Source organism: Amblyomma americanum, chromosome 4 (genome assembly GCF_052857255.1).
Source record: "Amblyomma americanum isolate KBUSLIRL-KWMA chromosome 4, ASM5285725v1, whole genome shotgun sequence".
NCBI lineage: Eukaryota > Metazoa > Arthropoda > Arachnida > Ixodida > Ixodidae > Amblyomma > Amblyomma americanum.
In genome coordinates this window covers 70,205,188-70,226,340 of record NC_135500.1, presented here as the reverse complement: position 1 = coordinate 70,226,340, position 21,153 = coordinate 70,205,188, and the positions used below count along the sequence as shown (strand labels likewise).

The 21,153-nt window shown below is 49.8% G+C and overlaps 1 pseudogene; it reads right to left on the bottom strand.

The window, feature by feature from the left end:
- The window catches only part of LOC144129562 (uncharacterized), a 100,506-nt pseudogene extending 79,663 nt beyond the window's left edge, over nucleotides 1–20,843 (bottom strand).
- Between the last annotated feature and the right edge of the window lie 310 nt (nucleotides 20,844–21,153).

Here is a 21,153-nt window from a genome sequence, read left to right as displayed (position 1 = left end):
GCTGTCGGCCGTGCTCAATTTAAAGCTGATAGCGAACTTTCGAGATAAAGCGTGCAAAGTTACTAGAACATTCTGGAAAAACATACAATCAGCGCTGCCAGGCTGCGATCAATCGAGATCAATCTAATCGCGTATTGGGTCGCAAACAAAGCGATAAAGTTGTGTTGCTGCAGATATATAGAATGAACAAACACTGCAAAATGTTCGCGGCGTTCATCGAAGCGATGGCTTCGTCCGTCGAAAGCGTGATCAAGTTGGATCGCAGGTCGGTGATTGCCTGATGCTCATTAAGGAAATCCATACCCAAGATCACTTCGCGGAAGCATTGCGGTAGCAGAACAAAGGTCGCAGGATAGGTATGTCCTTTGACAGTCAATCCCGCTGTGCATCGTCCTGATGGCGTAATGAGGTGGCCCCCTACGCTGCTAATTTGTGGACCGTCCCAAGCCGTTGTGACTTTTCTCAGCTGCGCAGCGAATGTTCCATTCATCACTGAGTAATCGGCTCCTGTGTCGACTAGAGCGATAACTTTCCGGCCGTCGATAGTCACTTCTAAGTCGGAGGTCCTGACTCTTGCATTGCATGTCGCTCTGGGCGTCGGGTCACGACTTCGTCGCGCATGCGAGTCGGGGGAGGGGCGTGTGGTCGAAGCTTTACTGGGTGGCGGCATCGTTTTGAAGGCAGTTTGCGTCGTGGTCGGGGTTGTCATTGTGTGCGGCGTCGGTGCAGCGCGTGTCGGTTCTTCATGCGGCGTCGCGGGTGCCATGGGGCGTGGTCGGTTGAGGATCTTCGGCGTTCGCTCGTGAGCAACCTCACCTCCAGAGGTTGCTGTCTTTAGTTTCCCCTACGGGGGCTTGGAGACCTTCCTTGTACCGCGGCTGCGTAGACGCCGCGTGGCGACGGAAAGCGCGAGGTTGACGTCGAAGGTGAGCGTGAAAAGCGGTTCGGCGTGTGCCCCTCTCGACGCAGGTACTCGTCGATTTCCTGCGGACGTTGGCCGAAGCGTGGTCGTGGGGCGTTAACGGCAAATCCTCGAAGACCGATACGTCGGTACGGGCAGTGACGAAAAATATGGCCGGGCTCACCGCAATGGAAGCACAACGGCCGGTTGTCGGAAGCCCTCCAGGCGTCGCATTTCCTGGGGCTTGAGCGTCTATCGTAGGCTGGGCGGACGGGGGCGGGGGCAGGGAGGTGGCGTTCGGTATCAAGTTCATGCTGGACACGATGCAGGGGTTGTTGTTGGGGCTGAGGACTGCTTACTGCAGCGGCGTAGGTCATGGCTTGGGGTTCTGTGGCCGTCGTGGTGCCAAGTGCCTGTTGCACTTCTTCCCGTACCACATCCACCAGAGTCGCTGCTTGTGGCTGTGGGGAGAATGGCAGTAATCAGCGTAGCTCCTCTCGGACGATTTCGCGGATAACTTCCCGCAAGCTGTTGCTGGTGATAGCCGTCGTGTCAGAACAGATTGCACAGGCAGAGAAAGGTCGATTGTACTGCCGAGTTCGGATGTCGAGAGTCTTCTCAATCGTGCAGGCTTCTTGCATGAATTCCTCGACTGTTTTTGGCGGCTGGCGGACGAGGCTGCCAAACAGTTGCTCTTTTACGCGGCACATTAAAAACTTAACTTTCTTTTCCTCGGTCATCTCGGGGTCAGCGCGGCGAAATAGGCGCTTCATCTTCTCGACGTAACCACGGACGGGCTCATTCAAAAGCTGGATCCTGGACTCGAGGAGTCGTTCGACTCTTTCTTTCCTTAAGACACTGGTAAATACCTTAAAGAGTCTTCCCTTGAATAGCTGCCATGTCCTAAGGGAGGACTCGTAGTTTTCGTACCACGTGCGTGCAGAGGCATCGAATGAGACATACACGTGTCCAATTTTTGCCGCATCATCCCACTTGTTGAATGACGCTACGCGCTCAAATTGGTCCAACCATTCTTCAGGGTCTTCGCCTAGAGATCTATTGAAAGTTGGCAGCATTCGCGGCACCTGCAGTATGATCGGTGTCGACATCTCCGGCGAGGTTGCGGTGCTCGTAGCAGCGTCTTTTCGCTGTCTGCTGCGGTCCGGCAGGGTCACGAACTCAAGATCCTCTTCCTGGAGACGTCGGCTGGCTCGCTGAGCTGCTGGCTCGTCCTCGGGTGCGAAGCGCTGAGGGCCTGCTTCACGACTTGAAGGGGGCGTCCAGAACATGGAAGGCCACCCCGCACCTCCACCAGATGTCACGTAGTGGTGACGGCAGTCGAAGCAGCAATGAAGACGGCCAAAATGTCTTCTAAAAGAAGTTTATTGGGCTCACTTGCACCCAAGATGGACTGAATCACTCGGCGGGGGCGATGCGACAAGCGTGCTCGGCGTTCATCGAACAGAATGCCCGTCGCTGTCGGCCGTGCTCAATTTTAATCTGATAGATAATTTTCGAGAGAAAGCGTTTAAAGTTACTAGACCATTCTGGAACAACGTAGAATGAGCACTTCCAGGCTGCGATTAATCGATAGAATTCTAGTCGCGTCTTGCGTCGAAAACAAAGCGATAAATTTGTGTGGCGGCAGATTTGAAAAATGAACCAACACTGTAAATGTTCACGGAAATATAGATTTAGTGGCACTTTAAAGATTTTTTGATTCACTGGGGACCAGGAGTACTTACACGCCTCATGGTACAAGCAGTGTCGAAGTGAAGTTCGGTGTTAAGGATCTAAGTTAATGTCCTGGTTTCGCCCGGTGCGAAAATACATAGGCTGTTAAGCTACTCCCATACCTCCTCCACGATGATCCACGAAGAAATGTCCGAATTCTTCCAGTCAGATATCTGTTTTTGTTAGATGTATCGCTAAATGCGACTAACGAGGTAGGCTAGACAGGGAGCACGGAGACGTATATCACTTCGGAATATTGGAATAGAGACCGAATAAAGTTCAGGAGAGCTTACCTTAGCTTTGAGGGTTGCTCAGTGCCAAGCGATATGACATGAGTGGCGTTGCTGAGGGATCCAGACTTGATATCTTGCCGGTACTGGTATTGGCGAGATATGTTAATTTCGCACATCTTTTTGGAATATAATTAAAAACAAAATAATTCTGAAAAGCCCAAAATATTTAAAAACGGTTCATTGCAACGGCTTTTAAGCGTAGTATATCAATTGCCCGAACCACTAAACTGCTTTGTCATGAACATCTGAGTGAAATAATTCAATTCAACACGATGCACAAAACTTCTAGTCGCACGCAAACGTTGGTACCATTTTTCGCGTCAGTCGTCTCCTTACGGCCAATAAGGAACGCCTATTGAATAGATTCTTTGAGACATCATGCATGAACCGTAGGAGCAGCAAAAAGATGAGCAACAAATCACAGAAAGGGCAGGTGCTGCTTACGTGCTCTCCAAAAAATATCTCCTATGCAGGAAGTTTTGTTATCTTCTAGAAAACGTGACCGAGTTGTTGCTGACTCACTTAATGGCTAACTTATTAAATCTATGTGCTTCTAAGGTTTCTCATTCAACCTGTGTTTTTGCGCTGCCAAAAAGTTGGAGGCTACTAAAAAGGGTCGCAGTGTTTACACCTGCGACAATGTTCACCTGATTTGCTGGGGTGAACCGGCTTCAGTGAGGCGGGGTGCAGTAATAAATGTTCGTTAATGTATCTTCGAGAGTGGCTAAAGTAGGTCGTCAGCGCGTGAGAGAAGACAGCACGCAGCAGAGGCTGTACATCTGGGCAGCGTATTTCGTTCGTTCATGTAACATATCTCTCGGCTTTTATTTGCAGAAGTATGCGTACGCAACCACGAATCTTTTGCGGGTGCTGGAAATACAGGCCTGAAACAATATCTTGTGGCGACCTTTTTGAAAACATGCGGTATTTTGTGATGTATGGTAATACAGCAGGTCGCGCTTCTTGCTTCGTTCTTCTTTCAGGAATCAAAATTAGGCAAGTACAGTGAGAGGACTTTAGTGTCATTCATGCGCCTGTCAAGAGCTCTCGAACCGCACACTGTGATGTTCATTGATGACAATCGCTACTGATTGGCAGTCCCAATATATATTTTCAAGACTTGGGTGGTTAAACATAATTCATAGGAAGGTGCAGTCACGATGAGATATTGTTTATAGCACTAGGCGACTCAGATTTGACGCATGTGTACTGCCCTGAACTCTGATTGAGCGCTCTAGACAGGTCTGTGGGCGCATTTATACCGCGTTCGAGAAAAAACATTTTGACATATGTAGTAGGACAGCTGATGCGCAACCACCGAAGATACGTAGCACTGGCTAAGCTGAGATTGCCCTAACTCCTGTTCTTCAATTATTACGCCGCCGCTGCACGCCCTCTTCCCTTGCTGTTGTTGTGTGCAAGCTAGAGATTCAAATTGGTCATGTACAGGCATGAACGAAGCTATGTACAATGGCCAAGGCTTGGCAACGAGAAAATGCGGCATTGCGCTCAATCCTGAGCCACTAAGAGAAACCCGTGAAAGGCTCAATTTCACTCTTCGGGGGCACCTGTGCAGTGAAACTATAATGACCCGCTTCATCTGGTTGCCATGGATGCCTACAGAGAGTGGGTTGACGAACTGCAGGCATCAAACTTGAAGTCAACTGATGTCAGAGATGTGCCAGGACGCCACTTAGCCGCATTTGGGATTACACGCAAAATTGTGCCATACAGCGGAAAGGCGTTGGTCTGAAAAAGTACCAGAGATGAGGACAAATCTGAGGGCGTGCAGATGATGCCTTCATGATTTATCATACCGCCACTGTAACACCTTCTGAACGCTGTGGAGTTCGCTGACCTTTCCGCTAACTCGTTGATCTTGTGTTCGCAAAGGAACGCCGCTCCAGCGGGGCCGAAAGTCCCTAACAAAGGGGCCCGTCCAGTCCCTGCCTCCCCTTTGTGCGGCGGGGGTCCTCGTTTACGCCGCGCCGTCACGGGGATGACCCGCCGGGAAAAACGCGAACCAAGTACAGCTGACTACATGTGGTTGTTAAGGGGTTGACGAGGCTTCGGGGGCGCACGAGGTATTAGCCGAGTGACCGGAAACCCACTATTCCTGTAACGACTGTCTACTTCCCTTAACGACTGTCTTCTCTTTGTTGCTGTCAACAACCTGTGTCATCGCCTCGTCGGCACATGTTTCTAGCATCTGTGGTGCCATGGGTGGCGTGGGAACGGAAGTCGCATTTGTAAGCCCACTATTCCTGTAACGACTGTCTACTTCCCTTAATGACTGTGTTCTCTTTGTTGCTGTCAACAACCTGAGTCATCGCCTCGTCGGCACATGTTTCTAGCGTCTGTGGTGCCGTGGGTGGCGTTGGAACGGAAGTCGCATTTGTGTTGTTTGTGTAGTTATTTGAAACCTCCTTCCCAAATGTTTTAATCAGACCTTTTTCCCCAATCTCTGATCAGTGGGCGGACCTTATTTTCCTTTCCCTAACCACTGATTGGCGAGATGGGTCGTTGGTTATCTTATTGGTTGCTGTCCCCGCTAAGGGCGGAGACAGAGGGTTTAAAACCAAGCGCTCTGGGTTGAGCGGGGGCTGAATTCGTCTGATCCACGATTTAGTCATGTAAATAGTTTTCTCCTTGCTTTGTTTCTTCTCGTTTTTTACCTATGTTGTAAATAAATAGTTAACCTTCTCCTTTCCTTGAGTAATGTGAATGTTTGCGAGTAGAACCACCGGGTCATCAAGAAACCCCGATTTCATCATCAAGTAGTTTCCTCTCATCGCCACCTGGAGGCGGAAATTCAACTGGCGCAGTCGAGACAGGATCTCAACTGGCGCAATCGACACAGGAAACTCAACTGGCGCAGTCGACACAGGATCGCAACTTCTTTCTACTCAAGGCATTGGACGGAAGGTGAGAAGAACAAGTCGGTGGACAAGCTTTTTGTCCTAAAGGAGAAAACGTGAAGCTGCGTCGCAAGACTGACGTCGAAAGCTTCGGGATCACGGGTCTAGTTCGAGAGGACGTCGGAGGCTCAAGTCAGCGAGGAGCTGAAGGAGCCGGGCAACGACAAGCCATCGGGGGTCGAGTCAGCGAGCAGCTGAAAAGAACCCAGCATCCACATCGAAAAAGTTGAGAACCAAGCGACCAAGTCAAGCCAGTCAAACAAGGCAGAAGTCAGCGTGCTGCTGAGAGATCCAGAGCTCAAGTCGTCCGCATCGAGGAGCCTGTCGTCATCACGGAGGACGACGAGATCACCGGGGCAGAGAGCAACCAGTAAGGTAGGAGACCTTTCTGCTTTCTCCGAATTCACCATGTCGGTGTAGTGTTTAGTGCTAGAAACGATAGCACGGAAAACGGAGATGGCTGCCGTACGGTATGATCAGGAGGGCAGGATGCGACGTGTTGAGCAGGAGGAGGCTGAACAGCTGAGTGAAATTGAAAATTTGAAACTCCAAATTGAACTAGAAAAGAAAAAACTCTCACAGATGCAATTGAAGTTAAGGCAGGGGGCGAAAGTTGATAGCGAGGTCTTATTCGCAGCAGTTGAATGTTATACCTGCATGAAAGTTGGACACTCGATGATTGACTGCCCGAATTCAAAGCAAAAACAAGATGTTCCCGCGGTGAGAAGAGAGGTGTGCGAGCTAGTATCTCATGTGGAGATACCGGCGCCTGATAAACCGAGTTTCCAGTCGGAGATGGCTGTTGATAAGGTCAGTCAACCAGATAGGGTAGACGACCTGGCATGCCGCGACTTGGAATCCGAAGGTCAAAATTCTGAAGCCTGTGTGGATTCAGGGACCGAAATTACGAAATGGCAGTGTGCGGTTCTCCAAAGAGCACAAGCTGATCTAACGTTGTGTGCCGTGCCAGAACAGATCGCTGAAGGCATAGAGGCGTTAGTCACACCTGTGAAGCACGCGCTTTCAGAGCGAGCAGATATAGAGCACACCCAGGAGGCGCAGGAGTGTACTTCTCGCAAACAAGCGTTCAGCATTGTGCAAGATCTGGTCGGAGCTAACTCTGAAGCAGCGGGAACGCGCGAGGAAGAGGTAAATCAGGATATGATAGCGGGCACACTCCTTGCAGGTGATGGTAAGCTAGCTACCACAGATGAGTTGGTTATCCAGCTGGAGCTTACACTGTGCGCAGCGACAGAAAATGTAGGTGTAGGTGTAGGGAAGTTGATAACACTTAAGACTTCCGCGCTGCTAGAGCAGGCAGAAAGCGTGCAGCTGCAGGAAGTAAATGAGGAAGCTAATGTCGAAGAGCATTTCAAAATTTCGCACGAATCTGTTAGCGAAAAACGTGAGGCTTCAGTAGAGCTTCAGGCTGATCCGGAAGCTGCCGATGTTTATGCAGCAGATTGGGAGTTAATAGCGACAGCTGCAGAGAGTTTCAAAGCAGGCAGGGAACTCCGAGATTCGGATACTGCATTCATACCTGCAAGTCTAAACATGAAGCATAATACCTCATTGCCAGAAGTGCGGAACCAAGCTGGTCAAGGTAATTGTGGGACAAGAATGCTTGAGGAGATGGTTTTCCTTCATGAAAACATCGGCTGCAAGCTCTGCAAAGAGCTAGCCTCACCTGAAACCCGATGTGAAGCTGCACGTGCGGCAGCAGATCTCAGATCTAACTTTAGTGCAAGATTCAGAGAACGGGAGAATGCAGACGCGATTACATCAGCAATCTTTCTGGAGTTCAGGGAGCTGGTGAGCTCTGTCGATTTTGAGCAAGCTGACAATGCAAATCCGAAAGCGGCGGCTGCCTTTACAACCGGCGATGTGCCGGATAATTCGAAATGTAGAGCCAATCTGGTTGACGAAGCTAAAAACAAACATAAGCTTCTGTTTCGAGATGTAGGCGGCTAGAAATCATTTCTGCCAATTTAGTGCACCGATCTGACATGGTGAATTATGGAATGTGCAGATTGGTGTCCTAACCTTGTGTGTGCGGATTGAATTAACCGCAATGTGCGCGCGTGTGTGTACGTGTGTACGTGTTTGTGGACTGATGGAACAGCCGAGCATACATGGGCGCGTGTGTGTAATTTAATTTTGTGTTCCGGCAAATTGTGACTGAACTTTTATGTCACACTGACAGCAAGTGTCCGCGTGACATTCTTGGTTGGGAGGTGTGGAGTTCGCTGACCTTTCCGCGAACTCGTTGATCTTGTGTTCGCAAAGGAACGCCGCTCCAGCGGGGCCGAAAGTCCCTAACAAAGGGGCCCGTCCAGTCCCTGCCTCCCCTTTGTGCGGCGGGGGTCCTCGTTTACGCCGCGCCGTCACGGGGATGACCCGCCGGGAAAAACGCGAACCAAGTACAGCTGACGACATGTGGTTGTTAAGGGGTTGACGAGGCTTCGGGGGCGCACGAGGTATTAGCCGAGTGACCGGAAACCCACTATTCCTGTAGCGACTGTCTACTTCCCTTAACGACTGTCTTCTCTTTGTTGCTGTCAACAACCTGAGTCATCGCCTCGTCGGCACATGTTTCTAGCGTCTGTGGTGCCGTGGGTGGCGTGGGAACGGAAGTCGCATTTGTAAGCCCACTATTCCTGTAACGACTGTCTACTTCCCTTAACGACTGTGTTCTCTTTGTTGCTGTCAACAACCTGAGTCATCGCCTCGTCGGCACATGTTTCTAGCGTCTGTGGTGCCGTGGGTGGCGTGGGAACGGAAGTCGCATTTGTGTTGTTTGTGTAGTTATTTGAAACCTCCTTCCCAAATGTTTTAATCAGAACTTTTTCCCCAATCTCTGATCAGTGGGCGGACCTTATTTTCCTTTCCCTATCCACTGATTGCCGAGATGGGTCGTTGGTTATCTTATTGGTTGCTGTCCCCGCTAAGGGCGGAGACAGAGGGTTTAAAACCAAGCGCTCTGGGTTGAGCGGGGGCTGAATTCGTCTGATCCACGATTTAGTCATGTAAATAGTTTTCTCCTTGCTTTGTTTCTTCTCGTTTTTTTACCTATGTTGTAAATAAATAGTTAACCTTCTCCTTTCCTTGAGTAATGTGAATGTTTGCGAGTAGAACCACCGGGTCATCAAGAAACCCGGATTTCATCATCAAGTAGTTTCCTCTCATCGCCACCTGGAGGCGGAAATTCAACTGGCGCAGTCGAGACAGGATCTCAACTGGCGCAATCGACACAGGAAACTCAACTGGCGCAGTGGACACAGGATCGCAACTTCTTTCTACTCAAGGCATTGGACGGAAGGTGAGAAGAACAAGTCGGTGGACAAGCTTTTTGTCCTAAAGGAGAAAACGTGAAGCTGCGTCACAAGACTGACGTCGAAAGCTTCGGGATCACGGGTCTAGTTCGAGAGGACGTCGGAGGCTGAAGTCAGCGAGGAGCTGAAGGAGCCGGGCAACGACAAGCCATCGGGGGTCGAGTCAGCGAGCAGCTGAAAAGAACCCAGCGTCCACATCGAAAAAGTTGAGAACCAAGCGACCAAGTCAAGCCAGTCAAACAAGGCAGAAGTCAGCGTGCTGCTGAGAGATCCAGAGCTCAAGTCGTCCGCATCGACGAGCCTGTCGTCATCACGGAGGACGACGAGATCACCGGGGCAGAGAGCAACCAGTAAGGTAGGAGACCTTTCTGCTTTCTCCGAATTCACCATGTCGGTGTAGTGTTTAGTGCTAGAAACGATAGCACGGAAAACGGAGATGGCTGCCGTACGGTATGATCAGGAGGGCAGGATGCGACGTGTTGAGCAGGAGGAGGCTGAACAGCTGAGTGAAATTGAAAATTTGAAACTCCAAATTGAACTAGAAAAGAAAAAAACTCTCACAGATGCAATTGAAGTTAAGGCAGGGGGCGAAAGTTGATAGCGAGGTCTTATTCGCAGCAGTTGAATGTTATACCTGCATGAAATTTGGACACTCGATGATTGACTGCCCGAATTCAAAGCAAAAACAAGATGTTCCCGCGGCGAGAAGAGAGGTGTGCGAGCTAGTATCTCATGTGGAGATACCGGCGCCTGATAAACCGAGTTCCCAGTCGGAGATGGCTGTTGATAAGGTCAGTCAACCAGATAGGGTAGACGATCTGGCATGCCGCGACTTGGAATCCGAAGGTCAAAATTCTGAAGCCTGTGTGGATTCAGGGACCGAAAATACGAAATGGCAGTGTGCGGTTCTCCAAAGAGCACAAGCTGATCTAACGTTGTGTGCCGTGCCAGAACAGATCGCTGAAGGCGTAGAGGCGTTTGTCACACCTGTGAAGCACGCGCTTTCAGAGCGAGCAGATATAGAGCACACCCAGGAGGCGCAGGAGTGTACTTCTCGCAAACAAGCGTTCAGCATTGTGCAAGAGCTGGTCGGAGCTAACTCTGAAGCAGCGGGAACGCGCGAGGAAGAGGTAAATCAGGATATGATAGCGGGCACACTCCTTGCAGGTGATGGTAAGCTAGCTGCCACAGATGGGTTGGTTATCCAGCTGGAGCTTACACTGTGCGCAGCGACAGCAGATGTAGCTGTAGGTGTAGGGAAGTTGATAACACTTAAGACTTCCGCGCTGCTAGAGCAGGCAGAAAGCGTGCAGCTGCAGGAAGTAAATGAGGAAGCTAATGTCGAAGAGCATTTCAAAATTTCGCGCGAATCTGTTAGCGAAAAACGTGAGGCTTCAGTAGAGCTTCAGGCTGATCCGGAAGCTGCCGATGTTTATGCAGCAGATTGGGAGTTAACAGCGACAGCTGCAGAGAGTTTCAAAGCAGGCAGGGAACTCCGAGATTCGGATACTGCATTCATACCTGCAAGTCTAAACATGAAGCATAATACCTCATTGCCAGAAGTGCGGAACCAAGCTGGTTAAGGTAATTGTGGGACAAGAATGCTTGAGGAGATGGTTTTCCTTCATGAAAACATCGGCTGCAAGCTCTGCAAAGAGCTAGCCTCACCTGAAACCCGATGTGAAGCTGCACGTGCGGCAGCAGATCTCAGATCTAACTTTAGTGGAAGATTCAGAGAACGGGAGAATGCAGACGCGATTACATCAGCAATCTTTCTGGAGTTCAGGGAGCTGGTGAGCTCTGTCGATTTTGAGCAAGCTGACAATGCAAATCCGAAAGCGGCGGCAGCCTTTACAACCGGCGATGTGCCGGATAATTCGAAATGTAGAGCCAATCTGGTTGACGAAGCTAAAAACAAACATAAGCTTCTGTTTCGAGATGTAGGCGGCTAGAAATCATTTCTGCCAATTTAGTGCACCGATCTGACATGGTGAATTATGGAATGTGCAGATTGGTGTCCTAACCTTGTGTGTGCGGATTGAATTAACCGCAATGTGCGCGCGTGTGTGTACGTGTGTACGTGTTTGTGGACTGATGGAACAGCCGAGCATACATGGGCGCGTGTGTGTAATTTAATTTTGTGTTCCGGCAAATTGTGACTGAACTTTTATGTCACACTGACAGCAAGTGTCCGCGTGAAATTCTTGGTTGGGAGGTGTGGAGTACGCTGACCTTTCCGCGAACTCGTTGATCTTGTGTTCGCAAAGGAACGCCGCTCCAGCGGGGCCGAAAGTCCCTAACAAAGGGGCCCGTCCAGTCCCTGCCTCCCCTTTGTGCGGCGGGGGTCCTCGTTTACGCCGCGCCGTCACGGGGATGACCCGCCGGGAAAAACGCGAACCAAGTACAGCTGACGACATGTGGTTGTTAAGGGGTTGACGAGGCTTCGGGGGCGCACGAGGTATTAGCCGAGTGACCGGAAACCCACTATTCCTGTAACGACTGTCTACTTCCCTTAACGACTGTCTTCTCTTTGTTGCTGTCAACAACCTGAGTCATCGCCTCGTCGGCACATGTTTCTAGCGTCTGTGGTGCCGTGGGTGGCGTGGGAATGGAAGTCGCATTTGTAAGCCCACTATTCCTGTAACGACTGTCTACTTCCCTTAACGACTGTGTTCTCTTTGTTGCTGTCAACAACCTGAGTCATCGCCTCGTCGGCACATGTTTCTAGCGTCTGTGGTGCCGTGGGTGGAGTGGGAACGGAAGTCGCATTTGTGTTGTTTGTGTAGTTATTTGAAACCTCCTTCCCAAATGTTTTAATCAGACCTTTTTCCCCAATCTCTGATCAGTGGGCGGACCTTATTTTCCTTTCCCTAACCACTGATTGGCGAGATGGGTCGTTGGTTATCTTATTGGTTGCTGTCCCCGCTAAGGGCGGAGAGAGAGGGTTTAAAACCAAGCGCTCTGGGTTGAGCGGGGGCTGAATTCGGTTATCCACGATTTTGTCATGTAAATAGTTTTCTCTTTGCTTTGTTTCTTCTCGTTTTTTTACCTATGTTGTAAATAAATAGATAACCTTCTCCTTTCCTTGAGTAATGTGAATGTTTGCGAGTAGAACCACCGGGTCATCAAGAAACCCCGATTTCATCATCAAGTAGTTTCCTCTCATCGCCACCTGGAGGCGGAAATTCAACTGGCGCAGTCGAGACAGGATCTCAACTGGCGCAATCGACACAGGAAACTCAACTAACGCCATGTCTCAACGCTAGACAGAATATGAACAGAATGAAACTGCCACCATAAAATGCTCAATCGCCTGTTTCCTCTTCGGGCAGTATAAAACAAAACACTGTTTCAGTAAAAGGAAAATCCGCAAAACCTGCGTTTGCGTAAGAGTTACCGTGCTTGCTTTATTATCTGAAGCCCACGGCAAAGAGTGCAGTCTCAAGACCTTACATGGTTTGAAAAAACGCTCCGAAGTGCAGGAATTATCTCACGGCCTCAAGTCTGCACGACTACCAATTCTTCATGAACTGTCAATAATCGAGCACGTAACGACGACCTTTTTTGTTTCTCTGCGGTCATTATTGAGCGACGCAGCTCAACTAAGCGTTGAACGGTCATCAATTTCACGCGCGCGTTGTTTAAGACCACAGTAGAAAACAGAGCGCTGGTGATCGTCCTCTTTCTAGTCCTGGTCTGCAAAAACGTTATTTTTAGTTTTCGCTGCCAAGAATAGCCAAAGAGATCAATACGCCACGCTCGGAAGTCTGGTTACCTGTCGCAGTGTTCCTAATTTTTTGTTTGTCAGCTCTTTTCTAATTTTTATTGAATCACGCCTTACTACATGTAGCCTCAAAAACAATAGAATCTTGGTGCTCAACATGGCAAATGAAAATAAATGAGAAAACACAGTAGCCTTGATGATCATCATCATCATCATCATCAGCCCTACTACACCCACTGCAGGGCAAATGCCTCTCCCATGTCTCTCCATTTAACCCTATCCTTTGCCAGCTGCATCCACCCTTTGCCGGCAAACTTCTTAATCTCATCCGCCCATCTAACCTTCTGCCGCCCCCTGCTACGCTTACTTTCTCTTGGAACCCACTCCGTTACCCTTAAAGACCAGCGGTTATCTCGCCTTCGCATTACATGCCCTGCCCAAGCCCATTTCTTTCTCTTGATTTCGACTAGGATGTCATTAACCCGTGTTTGTTCCCTCACCCACTCTGCCCGCTTCCGATCTCTTAACGTTACACCTATCATTTTTCTTTCCATGGCTCGCTGCGTTGTCCTTAACTTAAGCTGAACTCTTTTCGTTAGCCTCAACGTTTCTGCCCCGTAGGTGAGTACCGGTAAGATTATGCTGTTGTACACTTTCCTCTTGAGGGAAATTGGTAAACTGCCACTCATGATCTGCGAGAATTTGCCATATGCGCTCCACCCCATTCTTATCCTTCTAGTTATCTCCCTCTCATGATCCGGATCAGCTGTCACTACCTGCCCTAAGTAGACGTATTCCGGCACAATTTCTAGGCTCTCGCTGCCAATTGTGAACTGTTGTTCCCTTGCTAGGCTGTTGAACATTACCTTGGTTTTCTGCATGTTAATTTTTAGACCCATCGATCTGCTCTGCCTGTCTAACTCGTTGATCATGATTTGCAGTTCACCTCCTGAGTGACTCAGCAAGGCAATGTCATCAGCAAATCTCAGATTACTTAGGTATTCTCCATTTATTCTTATTCCCAACTGTTCCCAATTCAGGCCTCGAAATACCTCCTGCAAACATGCGGTGAACAGCATCGGCGAGATCGTGTCTCCTTGCCTGACGCCCTTCCTTATTGGAATTTTATTGCTGACTTTATGGAGGACTATAGTAGCTGTGCAGTTGCTATATATATCTTCCAGTATTTTGACATAAGGCTCTTCTACCCCCTGATTACGCAATGCCTGTATGACTGCTGAGGCTTCCACTGAGTCGAATGCTTTCTCGTAATCAATGAAAGCTATATATATAGGTTGGTTATATTCTGCGCATTTCTCTATCACCTGATTGATAGTGTCAATATGATCTACTGTAGAATATCCTTTACGAAAGCCTGCCTGATCATTTGGTTGATTAAAGTCTAACGTTGCCCTGACTCTATTAGCGATTACCTTAGTAAATACTTTGTAGGCAACGAATAGTAAGCTGATCGGCCTGTAATTTTTCAAGTCCTTGGCGTCTCCCTTCTTATGAATTAAGATAATGTTTGCATTCTTCCAAGCTTCTGGTACAGTCGAGGTCATAAGGCATTGCGTATACAGGGTGGCTAGTTTTTCTAGCACGATGTCCCCTCCATCCTTCAACAGATCTGCTGTTACCTGATCCTCCCCAGCTGCTTTTCCCCTTTTCTTTGCATCTAAGGCTTTCTTTACTTCATCTTTCGTTACTGGCGGGATGACGCATTGCTGTGCACTGCTGTCTTTCTCATTAGCGCTCTGATTACATTGGCTACTGTACAGGTCTGTGTAGAACTCTTCGGCTACGTTAACTATCTTATCCATATTGCTAATGACATTGCCCTGCTTGTCTCTTAATGCATACATCTGGTTTTTACCTATGCCTATTTTCCTCTTCACTGCTTTTAGGCTACCTACGTTCTTTATAGCATGCTCGATTCTCTCCATATTGAACTTCCTTATGTCGGCTACCTTGCGCTTATTTATTTGATAGCTCCGTTAGTTCTATTCTATCGGTAGTGTTAGATGCCTTCATGTTTTGGCGCTTCTTAATCAGATCTTTCGTCACCTGAGATAGCTTCCCGGTATCTTTTCGAACTGTCCTACCGCCTAATTCTACTGCGCACTCCGTAATTATTGATGTCAGATTATCGTGCATTGAATGAACATCAAGATCGTCTTCCTCAGTTAAAGCCGAGTATCTGTTTTGAAGCGCTATCCTAAACTCCTGTGCTTTCCCTCTTACGGCTAACTCGTTAATGGTCTTCTTCTTCGCTAGCTTCTTCCGTTCCTTCTTCAAGTCTAAGCTAATTCTTGACGTTACCATTCTATGGTCGCTGGAACGCACCCTTCCGAGGACGGCCACATTCTGAATGATGCCAGGTTTAGCGCATAGTATGAAGTCGATTTCATTTTTAATCTCACCATTGGGGCTCTTCCAGGTCCACTTCCTGTTTTCTCGTTTGCGGAAGAAGGTATTCATGATCCGTAACTTATTTCTATCCGCGAATTCGACAAATAACTCTCCCCTGCTATTTCTAGAGCCTATCCCATAGTCACCTACCGCGTGGTCGTCAGCCTGCTTCTTGCCCACCTTCGCATTGAAGTCGCCCATCAGTACAGTGTACTGCGATCTTACTCTATTCATTGCTGATTCTACGTCCTCATAGAAGCTTTCAACGGTCTGGTCATCATGGCTGGATGTGGGTGCGTAGGCCTGCACCACTTTCAGCTTGTACCTCCTATTCAGCCTAATTACTATAGCTGCTACCCTCTCGTTAATACTGCAGAACTCCTCTACGTTGCCAGCTATATTCTTATTAATGAGGAAACCCACACCTAGTTCTCGTCTATCCTCTAACCCGCGATAGCACAGTATGTGTCCTTCCTTTAGTACTGTATACGCCTCACCTGTCCTCCTAACTTCGCTAAGCCCTATCACATCCCATTTAATTCCCGCTAGTTCCTCGAACAGCACTGCTAGGCTAGCCTCACTAGCTAAAGTTCTAGCGTTAAACGTTCCCAGGTTCAGATTCCAATGGCGGCCTGTCCGGAGCCAGAGATTCTTAGCACCCTCTGCTGCGTCACAGGTCTGACCGCCGCCGTGGTCAGTTGCTCTGCAGCCGCTGGGGACTGAGGGCCGAGGGTTAATTGGTTTGATCATGGAAGGTTGTGGCTAAGTACTACACCAGGGTGGCCAAATCCTGCTCTGGTGAGAGAGTGCGTTGTCGGTTCTGGTCACCGAGATAAGGCCGCACTCCAGGCCTGGTTATGCAATTTCATCGACACGCGGATTTTTTTTTTAAACCCGGTGGAGAATTGCGCGGCACCAGGGTTTGAACCCCGGTCCTCTTGCACGCAAGGCGGATGTTCTACCTCTACGCCATCGCTGCATTGATGATAAACAGGTGAAAAGCTGCCTTCAGCCTTTTCATACAGCAGTAATGGGCAGCATTTATCCTCAGTAGATACTTATAAATACCTAGGCGTCGTAATCGCAGCAGCTGTTAAGTGGAATGACATTAATATTTATATCCAAAAGAAAGCTATGTGTAGGCTAGGTTTTCTATGAAGATTCCTGCAAGAGTCCACACAAGAAATTAAGCTATTAGTCTATAAGATGTTCATTACGCCAATACTGAAATACGCAACAGTCGTTTAGGATCCGTACACTTAAGCCAAAATTAACGAAACTATAAAATGTTCAAAAAATGTCAGTTAGATTCATTGATAATTCATATAGGTGGAAAACATCACCGAAACTTCTTTTAGACGGAACAAACCCAGAAACACTGCAGGAAAGAAGACGCCGTGAAAGACTGAATACATGCACTTGATATAATAAGATTAATTGAATATAAATTGAAAGTGGTATGTGTAAGAGGTCTTTCGACGATCAACGCGATCAAATCATTCTAAAAACCTAAAGGACTTTACTTGCAAGACTGATGGTTTCAAAAATTCTTTCTTCCCACCAACAGTTTCAGAATGGAGTAACCTGAGCCTCACTGCCATGAAATGGCCAACACTCGAGTCTTCCTTTTTCGAAGAAACTTTAAAATAATTTTAGCAACAAAGTTGGTTCTTCATTGTCCTTGCTTGTCAACGTGCATTTTTCTTGTCATCGTGCATTTTATGTGGAACCCACTTCTCTCAAGAGCCTTTGTTCAAATGCTGGTAGTATTACTGAAATAAACATATTTTACCCTGCTGGTGTTAATATTGTCACGGGGCCCAAGGCGATGGAGATGCGTGAATAACCAGGGCACAAAACACAGGGCGCCGACAGCGCACTCTACCGAGGCACTATTCACTTCATTATGCGTAATATGCGTTGCACAGCCTCCTGGCTGGAAAGACGCTGTCTCGGTGTAGACTGCAGCGTTGCGGGCAGGGAGAAAGTTCAGGCTTCAGAAAGAGAAGTGTACCACATCACGTTAAGTAGTAGGGAGGGAGTCTTGGGGAGCCCAGAACAATCTTGTAGGGGACAGCGGTAACCTCGCGCATATACGGCACGAGCCAACTTGAATGGAGAGAAGTTTTTCGGAGAGCCCCAAGCAGCAGATGGCGACTAAAGCAAGGAGAGAGAGGCAGAAGAAGAAGAGACCATATGGTGGCGGCAGTTCTAGGAAACTTGCTTGGAGGCCTGCGAGGCTTGTATTTGGGAGCGCACTTGGCGCGCATGGTCGGCAAGGACAACAGCGCCGATGGCGTTTGCAGAAGGCGCAGCATCAAGGGTTCGAAGTAGCATGGCCATTCATTTGGCGTTCGCGGCCGTACACAAGTTAAGAAGGAGAATAACTGGCAGCATCGCGGCAGGCGGAATTGTAAGCGAAAGCAGCACAGGAGAGAGCGATATCCTAGTCATTGTGATCCGGTGGAAAACATTGCAAGCATATTGTAGCGAAGAGAAAGTTGAAGTGCGATTGCCGCGTGCCGAAAACGACGCTATCCTTTGTAAGACGGTAAAGTGGCGCTACGATCTGAGCGCAGTTGCGAACGAAACGTCTGAAGAACGCGCAGAGGCCGACAAAGCTGCGGACAGTCTTCTTGTCGGATGGTGGAGGGAAGGACTCTACGGCAGCCGTTTTCCCTTGATCTGGCTTCACACCCATTTGGCTGACGACATGGCCTAGGAACTTCAGCTCACTGTATGCGAAGCGGCACTTCGAAGGCTTGAGCATGAGTCCGGCGGTTAGGAGAGCTTGAAGAACCGCTTTACTGCGCACAAGATTAGCAGCGAAAGTGCTGGAGAAGATGGCAACGTCATCCAGATACACGAGACACGTCTGCCACTTCAGTCCCGCGAGCACAGTATCCATGACTCGTTGAAATGTCGCGGGCGCTGTACACAGGCCGAACGCCATGACCTTAAACTCGTAGAGCCCATCCGGTGTTATAAATGCGGTATTCTCGTGGTCGCGCTCATCCAATTCAATCTGCCAGTATCCACTCTTCAAGTCGATGGACGAAAAATATCGGACATGACGGAGACGGTCGAGAGTGTCGTCGATACGAGGTAATGAATACACGTCCTTCTTGGCACCTTATTGAGTCGCCTGTAGTCGACGCAAAATCGAAGGGTCCCGTCTTTTTTCTTGACCAGTACTAGAGGGACGGCCCACGGACTGTTGGATGGCTGGATGACGTCGTCGTTAATCATTTCGAGCACTTGCTCTTGTATGGTTTCCCTCTCCTTCAAGGAAACGCGGTATGGCGGTTGGCGATTCGGGGCGTCGCGGTATCGACAATAATTCTATGCTTGGCGACGGGCGTCTGGCGAAATCTGGATGTCGTCGCGAAACGGTTGTGGTATCGATGCAAAAGCGAGAGCAGTTCGCGTCTGTGAGAAGGCTCAAGCTTGAGATCGATGTCCAGGGGCAACGTTGTAATGTCACATGACCCGGGCGGGGCCTCCCCCTCAGGCAGCGCAGCAGCTTCGCGAACGTCACTAAGTTCATCCAGTTGGGCTATAACTACCCCTTTCGTCAGGTGCTGCGGCTCGTTCCTAAAGTTGGTCACTAAAATGTTGGCACGAACACGTTGAACATTGGAGATCCCTCGAGCTACCCCAGTGGCCCGCGAAAGTTGCATCTGGGCACTTATTTCAAGAACGCCTTCGCCACATGCGGTGGTATCGGCTCGGACCGGCAGGAAAACGGTCGACAACGACGGCAAGTGAACATGGTTGGCATCAACTTTCATGGCAGCGCAAAGGGTAGGGGGGAGGGGGGCCCGAGGAGGTATTGGTGACGAAGAACGTGCGCGGAGGGTCAACTTGTTCCGCCCTACGTCGATTACAGCGCCATACTCAAGGAGAGAAAGTCCATGCCAAGAAGAATGTCTTTAGAGCAATTCTCCAGGATCATGAATATGGCTGGGCACGCCTCACCTTGAATCTCAACGCGGGCAGTGCACTTGCCAACAGGGTTTACGAGGTGGCCTCCCGCGGTAGGTATGGGCGGGCCGTCCCACTGGGCGGTAACCTTGCGAAGACGCCGAGAGACGTTGCCGCTGAAGACCGAGTAATCTGCGCCAGTGTCGTCAAGCGCCGTTACTTCACGACCGTCGATTAAAACGTTTACATTGCTAGAGGGCACAGAACAGTCTTAGCTTCCAAGGGTGCCATTAGTCGAGCGGAGACATTCCAACGTAGGCGGAGGTTCTTTACTGCGTGAAACACCGGCAACACCACATCCAGGCGTCGCCGTACTTTGTTTTCCCGACGTGGCGAAAGGCTCTCATTGCGAGATCCACGAGAAGGGGGTGATGATCGGCGAGGGGGCGGCGACCGGGAGGTGCGAGACGAAGCTGACACTGCCGATTGAGAGCACCGAAGGTATTCCTGTATACCGCGGGGATGTTCACCGTGGTGGGGGCGCGGATCAGCCCAGTTGATACCTCGAAGGCCGAGTTCGCGGTACGGGCAGTAGCGGTATAAGTGGTCAGGTTCACCGCAGTGGAAACACAGAGGCCTCCGGTCTGCAGTCCTCCAGATGTCGGTTTTTCTGCGGCCCAGTGGTTCCAGGTCCAGGCGTGCATCAGACGGGGGCACGAACTCGTGGCGTCGAGAGCCGGAATCGGCAGCGGCCTGAAACTGACGATGTACGGGAGGTGGACGACGGACGGCGGCGGCGCAGCTCAGAGATGGTTGGTCGGCTGCAGCTACAACGGGTACGTCTTCGGACGCCAGCGCATCTCGCAGTTCTTTCCGAACAGCCGTCCCGATGGAGACAGATGCAGGCTAGTCAGGATCTGGGAACAGCCTTTTCAGCTCCTCTCGAACGACGTCGCGGATAATTTCGCGAACATCGGCCAGGCCACCACCGCTCAGGCCGGACGAAGCAAGACTTGAGACAACAGGAAGGGCGCTTAGTCGCCGAAAGTGACTGGTTCTTGCCGCCAATGCGTGCTCGATGTTGGTAGCTTCAGCGACGAATTCGGCTACTGTGGTACGAGGATTGCGGACGAGGCCTCCGAATATGTAATTACGGATACCCCTCATCAAGGCCCGCACCTTCTTCTCTTCAGTAGCCTGAGGGTCAGCGCGTGCACTCAGACGCAGTACGTCTTCGACGAAACTTCTCACGCTCTCGGTGGGATCCTGGATACGAGCGTGGAGCAGATCTTCAGCATGCTGTTGCCGATGCTGGTTTGGAAATGTGCGTACCAGTTCGCTCTTGCTTATCTTCCATGATGTTAGCGACGCCTCGTGGTTCTCGAACCAGTATTTCGCTGTGGCATCTAAGGAGAAGTACAGGTTCTGCAGATATTGGTAGGGTGTCCACCTATTATGTCGAGCTACCCGTTCATAGTGCTGGACCAAGTCTTCAACATCATCAAGTCCATCGCCACAGAAAGGAGTGACAGATCTTGGGGTGACAGGCACGTAGACGATCCTCGGCGTAATCACGGGGTCGGTTTGTTGTAACTGGGACGGCATGGTGGCGTTGGTCGTCCTAGATGTCCTCGATTCCGCAGGCAAGAGTCCGAATTCCGGCGCATGGCCTTGCTGCCGTCGGCTAGCGCGAGTCTGTTTTTCCCGAGGGCTCCAGGAAAACCCGACGGCCGGAACTTAGGACCGGGCTCGAATTGCGAGGCGGGGTGTGTGGCATGAGATGCGTACCCAGCAGCTCCACCAAATGTCACGGCTTGCTTGACGTAGCGGCCGGCGGCGAGCACCGCTGGTGATAGCCGGAGCACAAGAACTCACGAACCAGAACACAGGTCCGCCAGCAGCAGCGTCGTCTTCG